The sequence below is a fragment of the Gallinula chloropus genome (assembly GCF_964237585.1).
Source record: "Gallinula chloropus genome assembly, chromosome: 1".
NCBI classification, from domain to species: domain Eukaryota; kingdom Metazoa; phylum Chordata; class Aves; order Gruiformes; family Rallidae; genus Gallinula; species Gallinula chloropus.
In genome coordinates this window covers 93,476,001-93,489,643 of record NC_140085.1, presented here as the reverse complement: position 1 = coordinate 93,489,643, position 13,643 = coordinate 93,476,001, and positions in this window count along the sequence as shown.

Sequence of the window (13,643 nt, the reverse complement as noted above, 5' to 3'; positions counted from 1 at the left end):
CAAATTGCCTCCAGATCAAGTCATTATCTTAGGTCCCTTGGTTCAGCTAAGCCTGGGTTAATACTGGGTTGGCAAGATCACCACTCTGTGAAACCAGTTGTCTCCACTTACACATCACCCTGAGAAAAAAGGAGCAGGGAAAAACACAAACCTACGTACAAGGTCAGATCACTCTTAGTTTACTAAGAAACACTTGGGGTTTTTTTTTTTCATTTTCCATCTCTCCTTTCTTTCCTTGGGTGCTGCTGTGGAGGACACATACACGGTTACGTTATGCATGTTTCTGGCCCACGCTGGAGACCCACAAGGTTCCGTAGCCAATTCACAGTGGCAGAGGAAAGCCCAAGCACTAGGGCTTTGCTATGCTGAGACTGAGCAGCAGGCTGAGTGGCAGAGCCAGACGCAGCTGCTGAACACGCAGATTTCATGGATGGAGAAACATCCCCGCCAGGGCGGCCGCAAGGGCTTTGGTCAGGGTTTCCACACAGTGGGATGCAGGTGGGGGGAAGCCCTATGAATTAGGAAGGGCACTTTCCCAAGAGCTTCTCAGGAGATTTACAAGTCTAATCCTAATAGTAGTTTACACAAGCATGGCCATTAGCAGAGCTGCAGGCATACCACCCCCTCCTGCTCCACCCTCGCAGCCCACAGGCGAAGGTCCCGGCTCTTGGCCATCCCTTGCCCTGTACATCCATATCCCCAGGCTCCCACCCAGTGCTTGTACCCACCTCCACTGTCTGGGACCCAGCTCTATCCCTCACCTTTGGGAGCTGGGAGCAGCCCACACATCCCCTTCACCATCATCTATGCCCCATCTCCACAATCTGCAAGTGGGGCTGAAGCTAGAAAGGCCAAGTAAAATTTCCCCTTGTTTTGCACACGGTGGAATTCTCCTTGTTGGATTTACCAGTTAGCACATTGGTGGACCTCTCTGAGGCACCCATGATGCTTTGACAGGACTTAACCTTGCTGCTGGCCTCTTCTCTGCAGCCAGCCAGTCCAGAGCTGCTTAACTCTCGGGAGATAGTTCAGTGCCATGCACAACTGGGGGCAGAGGAAAAATATGAGCTCAGGTCCACTGGTTTATGCAGAGAAAGGCCAACCTGCACAAGGGGCCCAGCCTGGGCTGAGGAAGGCAAGAGGAGGGGGAGGAGTTCAAACCAGCACCAGTTCAAACCACCATCTGGAGGGGAGAGAGGGATAGTAGTGGGGACCAAATGTCCACACCTTTAGCCACAAACTGATCTCTATCATCAGATTTCTGGGTGGGGAGGAAATATTGGTACAAAAGACACTGGTCAAAAAAAAAATCACCCTGAGAATTTGGGCAGATTAGGCAGAGTATACAAATCTTTTTCTCTAAAAACCCAATCGATGTCATTGATGGAATAAATTGCCGTTGTTTAACAGTTTGCTCAGCCCTCCAGATTGTTGCTGACAATTTGGGTTTTTCAGCAGAATTAGTCATGCTGTAAATTGTTACACTTGAAATGAGAATCACAATTGCCAGATTATCATCCATCTAATTAAAACAAACCCAAGTATTTCGCACTATATATATGGTAAGGTGTTCGTGTGCCAAACATCAAGATACAGAGTGCTTTGGAGTTTATATTGACGTCAGGTTTTTGCTTCAATCAACATTTGCCTTTTAGGTCAATGCATTTTTATGTTTGCCATAACAGAAGCTAGAATCAACTTGCTTAGCCTGTAATTATTTCACTTAACTCTTTCAGCGTTTGAAAAAAAAATCCCAACATTTGCAAGGAAGAGGGGAAGCTAAATGCAAGCATGCAGTCACTTTGCCTGGCCTTTCTCTCAGTTAAACCCAGAAAAATGCTCTTGCAGGGCTGTTATCTGGAAGAATCACCTTGCTCTCTGCCAGCACTGGCACAGAATATATAGCAGCATTGCCAGCAATATTAAATACCAGTAATAGCCCACCTGAATAGCCGGGAGACAAACATTCAGTTATTAAAAGTGATGGTACAGAATTACCTCGTTAAGCCCGGTAGCTCACTGTTTACGATGGGCTAGTGCCAAAAGAAAAACAACAGTTTTACAGCTTTTATTACTATTGTATCAGTGCATTGAAAAAGGAGCTTGTTTTCAGATAACCTACCAAACACACACACACACACAGAGACGAATTTCAATCAACATGAAGTATTTGAAATCTGTGGCCATCATTCAACTCAGCCCTGCTGAGATAAGTAGGAGAATGAGTATTCATCTGTTTGGTTTATACAAGAAGTAAGTAAACTGTTTGCTTTCATTTGCCATTCTCCACTTGCCAGCGTTACCCACGCCGGCTCAAACGCTGGTGGAGAAAACACCATCTGCCTGGGGATGGATGATCCCGGCCACGTGCAGTGCAGAGGCTGGTTGCAGGTAAACCACAACGGTGGGTACCATTGTCTTCCTCGGCACTGCCATCCCAGGGGGACAATTTCATGATCCCAGCTATTCAAGCTTAAAATGGGCTCAGGATGAGAAGAGCACACAGAGGTGGTATAAAACAGGCAGGCACAAAGTCATACGTGCCTTGCCAAAATAATAGGCGCACACAGACTTACATGGCAGGCATCTTGGCAGACTCTCTCTTGCTTTCTTTCTCATATGTATATGTATGTGTGTAAATATACATATATGTGTGTGTGTATATATAGCTTTTCTTTTTTTCTGGGCCACAAGTCTTCCCTGCAAGCCTAGAATTGCCAAAAACCCCTTTCACTGGCCTTGCTCCAAATTGCTGACAATACCAACAGCTGTTCCGCTCCAGCAATAACAGGGAAGCGAGGAAAGGCATGCTGTACGTATGGGACAGGGAGTGGGGAGGGGAGGAAAATCACAGAGAAGGTTTTACCCTTCAGAGGTAAAGCACACCATCACAGAGGTGCGGTACCCTCTGAAGGGTGTAACGGGAGTTTGTAGGCATCTCCCGAAGGCAGCACGTCCCCATTCCTGGGGTGGGAGCTCTGTCCCCAGTTCCTATCCGGGATGTGGGCACAGGTTGTTTAAGTGGCTGCCCAAGCCCAGGGCAGAGCACTGACACCAATACTGGGACGTCTCTTGTGTGGCACCAGTTGTGCACCTCCCTGCGCTCACCCACACCCTGACTGCAGCTCCTCAAAGCAGAAGGAGGGAGGAGGAGGTCAGTGTGCTTCATTGCAGCCTGAAAATAAAGATAAAAAGCCATGCAAAATTGGTTGTTCACGCATGAAAGACAAACACTGTTTCCCTCACTTTCCAGTAACTCACTACACCTTAATAGGACAGGATAGACAATTAATGGTGTGGCTTCCGTGTTAAATCACGTCGGGGGCTATGGCTTAAACCCACTTTAAAGAAACTAGGCCAATCATTTTATGAGGCGTGGGAATTGTTAAATTGGGCTATCCCTTCTGCTTCACTCAACTGCATGAAGACCGATATTGTGGAGAGGTTTTTTAATGAAGGCCTTATATAGCTCTAGGTCAGGACATTTGCATTTGTGAAGATTACATTGAAAGCACAAGCAGCAAAAGAGCATGAACAGACAGCAGTGTTTTCATCTTTAAAAAAAAAAAAAAGAAAAAAGAAAATAAAACAAAACTGAAAAAAAAACCCAACCCAACACATTCCACCCATGGGAATATGGTACACAAGGGACTGGGAAACAATGGTTTCTATTTCCAGCTCTGCTGTCAACTTACAGGAGTCTGACCTTAAGCAAATTATTTTACTCTGGAACCTCATTTATCCGCCTCGGGTGTGCAGAGCCTCATTAGTACCCTTCCTAATGAGCTTCATATAATCGTATGCAAAGCATTTTAGTAGATTTTGGAAGACTAAGATTTGTAAAGCCCTTTGAAATTCAAGATCATGTAGATATGTAAAGATCTCCCTCTTGCTCGCTCTCTCTCACACACACTCTCCCCAAATGATAAAGACAAATTCCATTAAAAAAAGTCAATTCCCAAGCACAAACAGTGCAAACTCAAAGTCCACTTTTTGAAGTTTTATTACTTCTTTGAAACAACAGTGCTAACATGCACACTCGAAAGAAATCCAAACACCAGCAAATTACTGGAACAGTTGGTCCTGAGCGAGTAATAAAAGCCTAAACAAAGTTGAACTTTGGATTACATGCTGTGCTGAGTTATTGAATTTGACAGGTTAATTTGTTCATTTCTTTGACCTGATTTATACACTCACTGTATACTTGCAGAACCCCTTCTGTTCAGGTGCTGCTTTTGTACTTCTTGCCCTGTTGTAGTCTCAACAGCACAGAGGCAGTCACCTGCTGCGAGTGCACAATTGCAAACTTGTGTCTTTCATTTAACTAATTGCTACAGGTGAAAAAAACCCCATAGTTTCCCTGCCTACAGTCCCAAAGCAAAGCATTCCTCTGTCCCCAAAAGAGCATCTTAATTTTTTGCAGTAATAACAGCTAGTTTAGTTTTTAAAAAAAAATCTTTACCTCAAATCTTGTCCAACCCAATGTCCTTTGAACAATGAATTTGTGACAAAATACTGGGATAAAAGCTCTGACTCATTAGTCCTCCTCACTGGAAATAGCAGGTGCACAGGTTTTGGCTGGGATAGAGTTAGCTTTCTTCATAGCAGCGTCTATGGTGCCCTGTTTCAGATTTGTGACCAAAACAGTGTGGACAGCACACTCCTAGTTTAGTTACTGCTGAGCAGTGCTTGCACAGCATCAAGGGCTTCTCAGCTTCTCAGGCTGCCCTGCCCATCAGCAGGCTGGGGGTGCACCAGACATTGGTAGGGGACACAGCCGGGACAGCTGACCCCAACTGACCAAAGGGATGTTCCATACCATCTGGCATCCTGCTCAGCAAAAAGTGCTGGGGAAGAAGTAGTGATGGCATTTGTCTTCCCAATCTATGTGTGACAGAGCCCTGCTTTCCTGGAGATGGCTGAACCCCTGCCTGCCCACGAGGAGTGCTGAATGAATTCCTGGCTTTGCTTTGCTTGCGCACACAGATTCTGCGCTACTTATTAAACTGTCTTTATCTCAACCCACGAGCTTTCTCACTTTTCCCCTTCTCATTCTGTCCCCCATCATGCTGGAGGGAGTGAGGGAGCAGCTGGTGAGGGGGGTGAGTTGCCCACCTGGGGCTAACCCACAGCAACAGGCTACTTCCACCAACCTATGTGCCTCCACAAGGGGCTGGAGTCCAGCTGTGCCCCTCAACCAGAGCACACTGTAGTTACTGCCACTACTTCAAAAAGATTGAAGTGGCAGGTTGAACATTTTCCAAAATAGAAGTGAATGGGAAAAAGGCAACAAAATCCAAGGGGACTTTCTAGGAAGCACAGCAAAAACTGCCTTACAAGAGAATCACAGTATCCTTGCACAAAGCAGTGTCTCATTGCCACTTCCATGCACAGGGTACAAAAGGCACATCCTGATGATTTTTATTATCCTCAGGTCTAAACCAAGGATTTGTCTCTCTGTGAACGTCTCCAGTACAGCATGCTGCTATGTTTCCCCTGCTCAAGCAGATGCATGCAATCAGGGAGTAAAATAACTCTTATCTGCATGTGGAAAGCTGGGCAGTGACAGAGGACACAAGCAATTTATCTGGTACACTCATCTGGCCTTTTCCCTCTCTCCCAGAGTCCCCAGGGAAGGATCATGGCCATTTCAGATGTGAATCTGAGGTCCCAGTGCCATGGTTTTTTTGGGATATGTAAGTACACTCCTTGATCTCCACCAGGTGCCTAACCTTCACAGGCAGCAATTGCGTTCGAAGGTACAGCCCGGGCAGACTTTGGACAAGCCTCCGCACGTGGGCATGGAGAACAGCCATGTGCCAGCTTCACCTCCACTCTCCACCAGCACAGGCGAACCCTCGCTGCTCAGCAGCCATGTGCCCACACTAAAACCAGAGTGCTTTTCCAGAGGTGAAAGGAAGGATTTGGTGTGGGACAAGCAGCCAGAGCAGCCCTGCATGATGCCTTGGGCCTCTGTGAGCCACAACCTCCCCACAAGGGTAGCCCAGCAATTTGAGAGCAAGGAATGGTGTTGGAGGATAATTACAGTGGTGGGGAATCTGTCCCGGTTTGTTTGGTGCGAGCTTTGTGCACACTAAATATTCACTTGGCTGGAGGTTTGGGGTGTTAAAATTAAAGAGTAACAATATTTTTGAACTACAAAATTGCCCAGGTCCCCTTGGCAATTGAGGTTTTGCCAGGGTGAGGAAGCAGCAGCAAAGACCACCATTTGACAGGAGATGAAACCAGATTCTTATCTCTGATCAGTTTTTTACTATTTGTTTTTAGATTGAACCTAATTGCGTTACTTTGCATTTATCCTTGGGTAAGGAAAAGGAAAGTAGATTTAAGATTCGATTTAAGAGAGAAATTAGGTAAGGCAAGGAGGTTGGAAGGCTTTAAATACAGCCTCATCTCACCAACTGACTAGGTTTTCTCACCCTTTGCACTTGGTGCGATCCCTCAGAAAAGCTGGGAAAGCCCTTCCACACCTTTCTACAGCCGGTCCAGAGCCTCACCTCTCTCCACATCCCAGATGAGCCACAGGCTCCCTCAGGATTTCACCACATCAGGAGCAGATCTCAGATCATCCTGTGGATCCAGCGGGCTGCAGGGCTCCTCAAGCCTGCATTGCTTTGCCTTGATGGGCCAATCTCCAGCACATGCCGTTTGGGGAGAAGGTGACTGTGGGACAGCAGCTGGCTTTCTACTCCTGTCACTTTCCTCTCTGCTGCTCATCTATCCCAGTGCTGCAGGGCTCACCTCCTTTCGTGGCAGGAGTTGTCCATGGGACCAAACCTACAAGCAGACAGTGAAGGGGTCCAGGTTAAAAATAACGCCTTAAAATAATAAAAGTGTGTGGGAAGAATTGCTGAGCCAAGGAGATGGCAACTGGTGGGAGTGGGCATGGGAAGGAATGGATCAAAATCCAGTATCTCAACCCATTTTCTCAGAGGAGGCAGAGCTGGGGTCCATTCCCACTTTCTGATGTCCCCCATCCTACAAAAGCAGGCTCTGATACTTGAAACCCTCAAGGGGTCAGTGCCAAGCCCTCCTTGGAGACCAGTCTTTCCCTAAGCGCAGGGTGCTCTGTTCAGAGAGAAAACCTTCATGGAAATAAGATATTTTTTTTTCCCAACCAGGAGCTGGCAGCTTTCCACAGTGTCCCTCCCTGAAACAACCCCATTTATCATTATGGACCCCCACACTCTGCCAGTACCTACAAGAAGCTGTGTGCAACTGACATGGGGACAGTACCAGAGGAGTCACTTGGACTGCCTCCAAGGGAAGCAGACAAGCCCAAGGGCCCAGCGCCTAAGGGAGAGGGTGCTGCCAGCACCCAGCACCTCGGCATCCTTTCCCACGGAGGGTGAGGGGAGCTGGCAAAACCACTGTGCTCCCTGCTCTGCCTGGTGTTGAACCACCCTGATATACATATATGTGATTTCTCCTGGAAAGAGGACTCTCTTACTACTTTCATGCCACTAAAATGATGGCTGATGTATTGAGAAATGTCGAGAATGGGTTTAAGGTATCTCATCCCCCCCAGCCATCTGTGCCAGCACCACCACCCACGATGTAAACTGGATGTGGACCAAAATGGAGAGGAGATCATAGTTCCCATTCTTCTGCTGCAGAAAAACACCCTCTTCCTTTCAGACAGGGATGCACAGGAACCAGGACAGCATGGGGTAGGGCTATCAGAAGTCCCCGCACAGCTTGCAATTACCAACACAGTTGTGTTGCCTACTTCTGGAGCCAGGATTGATGCCGGGGTGTTTCCTACCTCTCAGGCCCAGACAACTAGCAGGCCCACCCACTCCTACCTTAAGGGAAGACTTGTTCCCTGCTGGGTGCGTGAGCTGGCTCTGCATGCATTTGCATGTCTTCTGATAGTGCCTGGAGAGTCGCTCTTCCAAAATCCTTGCACTAGAGACACCAGGAGTCTAATGTGGTGTTCTGACGATGGGCACAGGACTCGGTCCCCACCGTGCAGACCTCCACCCCCACGCATGCCTCGAGCTTGCATGCAGCTCCCGGACAGGCCGTGCGTCACGATACGCTTTCCCTCGCAGGGCAGAGAGCGCGTGTTTGCCCGTCCACCCCAGCCCTTCCCATACACTCACACATGCATCTGCACAGACAAGTCTGGGAGTGGGGTCACCGGAGAGCACCTCATGGTCTGAGAGCATGCCAGGCAAGCTTCCACGTGGCCCTGGGACACAGGGGGTCCTTTGCTGCTCCTCTGACAACAAAAAAGGGAGAGGCAGAAGGAGGTTTTAAGAATAATCTGCTTTCCCCACTATGTCTGACTTGTGCCAACATCCCCCAGATAAGGCTCAGCTCATTGGGAAGTGAAGAAAAGCAACAAGGAGAATGGGAAACGGGAGGGGAACATCAGGGAGAGCCAGGGCCACAACCTGGCAGGGCAGGGAAGAGCAAGCTGAGCCATGCCGCTGCGAGCTCCCAGGCTCACATCACCTCCCACCCGCTTCTGCCAGCACAGGCAGGGGCCACGCTGCTCACTCTGCCATGGTGCCAAGGCATATCACCCCTACGTGTGCCCCTCCCACTACGCGCCCATCCCAGCACAGAGCGTGCTAAGGCAGACAGGCATTGGGCTGCAGCCAGGCACAGATATTTTAGCTTAACTCACCCATCTTCTGCTCAGCAGCCCAGCCTCCGTGTTTGCAGCCTAACCATCCATCTCAGCATCACAGCCAACACTCACCCCAAGAAGCCACTGGGCACCAGGGATCTGCGGAAAAGGGGCGCCCTACACTGATGCTACAGGTCTTTTTTCCAAGGGTGCCGTGTATGATAGAATCAAAATCACCAGGTATTTCCAAAACTGTTTTCTGAGGCCTTCTTTAATGGTTAGCACGTCCTGTGGAGAAAAAGCAAAAGGTGGATTTTGACATCACTGGAGAACAGAGCGCTGCAGTTGCAACCTATGCAAGGGCAGAGTGGGAATTCCTCCTCTCCATCCCCACCCTCCCACCATGAGTACAGCCAAGGCATTATCAAGTTATGCACCAAAAGAGGATGGCAGTATTAGAAAGCTGGATATGAGGATGGCTGCAAGAGCTGCAGTGTTTCTCTACGTGTCCTTGTCCCCAAGGCACCTACACATGGAAAGCAGTTTCCAGCTGGCCTGACAGACCTGGAAGCTGAGCTTCTATTTAGCAAGAGAATAGGCCTAACATAGATTTCCCCATGGCTTTCTGATAAGGACATGACAATCAGGAACCACACCTAGGGAGGCTCTCATTGCAGCTGGCAAGATCTCTGCCTGCCCTGGCAGAGGACGGTGCCCTTTGGGCAGAGTGGGGTTGCACGGTACCCTCCACAGCAGCCCACCGGGAAGCCCCCTGACAGCAGCTTCCCATCTGCAGGGGTACAGCTGGGGCAGCACACAGAGAGCCGGGCACCGTGCTTGCTCTCGGGCATGTTTTCTTCACAGAGGGAGCGATTTCCACAGGGGTGTTTGGAGAGTTTGCTAAGATTTATCACTAAGTCAACAAACCCTTTGTGCAAGAGGCCCTGTGAGATGCAGCAGGAGCTGGCAGTGGCAGCTGCTGTGGCACTACGAAAGGGGACTCAGAAAGCTGTGTCCCCACTCTGAGGTACCACAGCGGTTTTGTACCTTATGTCACACACCTGACGTGTCTCGAAGGGACAAGCCACCAGCGTTCATCCTGGTGACCCAAGGTACTAGCACTTTATTAAGAGGGGGAGTGAAGACAGGCAGATAGGGGAATACATTGCTTTAAAGAAAAAAAAAGGAGGGAAAATAAACCTAAGAGAAAATATAACTTTCTGTGGGAGACAGTCTCCCCACAGGAAGAAGTAGAGGTTTGTTTTAAGTGGGTTTATACTTTTTAACACTGCAGGTATTTTGTTTTAAAGGAATGGTGTTTCACCTGCAAAACCAGAGTTCATATTATCTCCACCCACTCCTCATTAATCAACCTCAAAGAGCTTTTTTACAATAAAGAGATACAATATTAGTTAAACTAATGACTTACCCAGGTAGAATCATTCCCGCAATCTCACTGGATGCTCTGAGCAAGCAGACAAGTCCTGAGAACCTACAGTGTTGGTCAGGGGAACGAGGATGTTGAATGAGGGTTGTACCATGGAGGACTCCCCGGTCCCAGAAAAAGCCCCCAGCCTCACCAGCCTCCATCAGCAGCATCGATGAGGCACATGACCTAGGCTACAAAGACACAGCACAGCAAAGACAACACTTTGGGGTGCAGACAGACAGCAGCAGGAAATTTTTGAGGCCAAGTTTTGGGAAACAAATGGCAATACCAAGGCAACTGTTGACCCCTGCGTTGAGAGGCAGGATGCAAAACAGGCCAGAGTGGCTATTCTAGATAAAGTCCCATGTGCAGAGTGGGTGGGAGGGTGAGCTGCAGGCTGGGGCCAACCTACAGCATGGGTGAAGGAAAAGGCATGAGGGCTGCAGGACACGACTGCTGGGACCTGCACGTGGGGAGAGAAGTGGGCACTCATCACTTCAACAATGGGTTAAGACCAGAGGACTTTGTAGAGGAGGCTGAGATGGTAGAAGAGGTTAATTCTACACACAGCAGCAAGGTTTGGCCGCTTCTAGATTTGACCACTCTTCGTTCCTCTTCTAGTTTCCCTGTTTCGCTTTGAGTCTTCCACAACCAAGAATTTAGCAGTAGCATACACTAAAGGAAACACTTTGGTGGTGCCCAAAAGGAAGGCTTAGGCTGGTAGGATTTGCACAAGTGAGAAAACGGGCAGGAGAGCCCCTTGGCTGCAGCGGCAAGGCTGGGAATGGATGTGACCCCGGGAACAGCAACACAGAGACCTGCAGAGAGGGTGGTGACTGGAAACCAAATACTGTAACTATGCTGAAAGCCTGAGGTGGAGCGTTCAAAGGCACCAAGAGAGGCAGGATCTGACTGCCCAAGCCCAGGAGGAGACTGAGCAGGAGACGGGAACAGCAAGCTCCGGAGCTAGGCATGGTGAACTGAACACGATAGGATAGAGGCTCTTGGGAAGTCCTCAAGAAAAGAAGCACCAATGAGCCATCCATCAGCACCAGTCTTGAGTAGAAAAGTAGGGCTCAAACTAAAGTTTGGCAGGGAAAGGGGGGAGAGACTTGCAAAGTGCATCCCCACCAAAGTAAGTGGAACACCAGCAGGAAAAAAAACCCCAAGCCACTAGCAAAGCAAGAAGTAAAGGAGATTGGGGAAATTGGACAGGCACAGGACCTCAGAGCATGCAGAAAGAGAGAAGACGGAGCCGAAGAAATCCACCAGCTCTAAAAAGGCAGTGGGAGGCAGGCTGCAGAGAAATAAAGCAGCAGGAGTTGGTGGCATAGGACAAAGCAAGAGGGTTGCTGTAAGACTATAAAGGCTCACAGGAAAAGGTTGGGATGATTCTTCATAGTATCAACACAAGACAGAAAGAGATGGGGAAGGAGGGGCAGGCAGAGATGAGAGAATGGCCAAAGCAAGCTGAAAGCAAAGCTAATGGGTTTAACAAAGGCACAGAGCAGTCCCCACCAGTATGGCAACAATAATTAAGAGGATATGGCACCAAGATATGATGGCAGCAAATAATTAAAGGTTGGAAAGAGGCAGTAATTTAAGGCTAATAAGAGGCAGTAATTTATCAGGAGCCAACAAGAGTAAAGAGTGCAGGACCAGTTAATTCAACAATGGAACAAAAATAAACAGGCAGAGCAAGAACCAGAGCCACCAGCATGATAACAAGGACAACGACGCAGCAGCATATAAGCTCTGTACACAAACGGAAAGCAGCTGATGGAAGCCCAGACGGAGCTGCCAGGCCTCTTCCCTCTCTTTATTCAAATCTCCCCCAAATACCCACCTGCGCCGGGAGGTCCTTAGGAAGATGTCGATCCAGTGACCAGGGAAGACACACCTTTTCGAAGTAAAGCCCCTGATGCATTTGTCTGTGCACCTGGCATCTAAACCAAGAGCTCTTTGGGGCAGAGGCCCATCACAAGATACCCACCACACAGGGTGAACAGCAGCCACAAGTAGACCACTGAAAGAAGGTGCCATCGTGAGGCTTGTAGAGCACAGGCAGCCCGAGGAAAGGGCAAGAGGGCTTAATAGTTGCAGCCCCAGCTAAGGAGTGACAGCCAGGCACCTCGCTGGAGAGCAAAGGACCATCCTCCCATGGGAATGGGGAAAGAGGAGTCCAGGCTTCAAGTGCGGAACAAGAGGACCAGGCTGCCTTACCCACAGTTCTTGCTTTCCAACTCCTTCCTAGAAAGCACATAAAGTTCCTGAGCCATGTTCCTGGTGCTCCTGCTCCTTCCAGCCCAAACGAACAGGAGACAATTGCCATTGTCCCTGCAGTAAGGATATCTGTCACTCACTCGCGCCCAAGGATCGAAGCAAGGCAGCCAGAGCTACACACCAACCCCATTGCTGTCTGCACACCCAGGCTTGAAAATCACAGTCCTGAGCTGGAGCACCTCCAAAGCTGGTCAGTGCCCAGTGACCACACACCAGCCGTCAGGTTTGCTCCGGCGCTCCCTCCCATCAGCTGTCCCCAGGCTCAGCCACGGCCACTGCAGCCCAGCCCATGCTTACAGCTGGGGACGTGAGGTGTGGAAAGAAAGGGCTGCCATGGAATCAAGAGAAGCACCTTGAGACACCGATGAGGAGAGCGTGGGAAAGAGGCTAACGACATTCATGTTCATCAGCAGACAGATAAAACCACTGCAATAATAAAAATTCATTATGACAGCTAAGGCAGAAGAAACAAAAATTCGTTGTTTACCATGTCTGTAATAAAGTACAAAGGTACCTGCCATTGCACTACTGGTTGCACGGGCAGGTTTCGGCCCTGGGTGAGGGCTAGCAGATGCTTATGCTCTGTATGTCATTTTCCAGGCAGCAGATCGGCTCTTTGCAATGTTAACTCAGCCCTCCGTGGCACAAGTGCACGCAAAAGACCTTTCTTGGGGTCCTTCTCCTAATGGGAACAGTGGGAGGAGACTACAGGATTTAGTGGTTCACAGAGACTTACAGATGTATGAAGTTACGGAGAGAAACAGGGAGGACGCTGGAGCCCTCACCAAAACCCAAGGACTGTGCTTCATCCTCACTAGGCATGGGAGAGCTACGTTGGCGTTCATTCTCAGGACAGAAAACCATTAAAAACCTGACTTTTATTCCCCATAGAGCTTTGTTTTTTTACTACAGGTCTTTACTAGTGCATCCCATTTGCAAATCCAAGGGAATACTATGGGAAAAGTTGCTATTTTTAACAAAAGAAAGTAAAAACTTCTGAAGTAATGAACTACTGGATAAAAAGATTAATCTTCATGAAAGAGCTTCGCTGCCTTATGTACTCCCACACAATACATTTTACATACTTACATTTTGCATGCATATATACATACAATTCTCCTGCAGAGTACAAAAATAAATTGATCCATATTATAAACGTACTCTACATATGCATGTTTTTTATTCACAGACGTGTGTGAGAAAGTTTGAGAAAATGAAAAACCATAACAGCCCGCGACTAGGGCCAGGGGCAAAGAGAGAGCTGGATAAAAGCTCTATCTTCTAGGTAGTAAAGCATCCACTCCTATCTGCTCATTTTTAAAGACACATTTT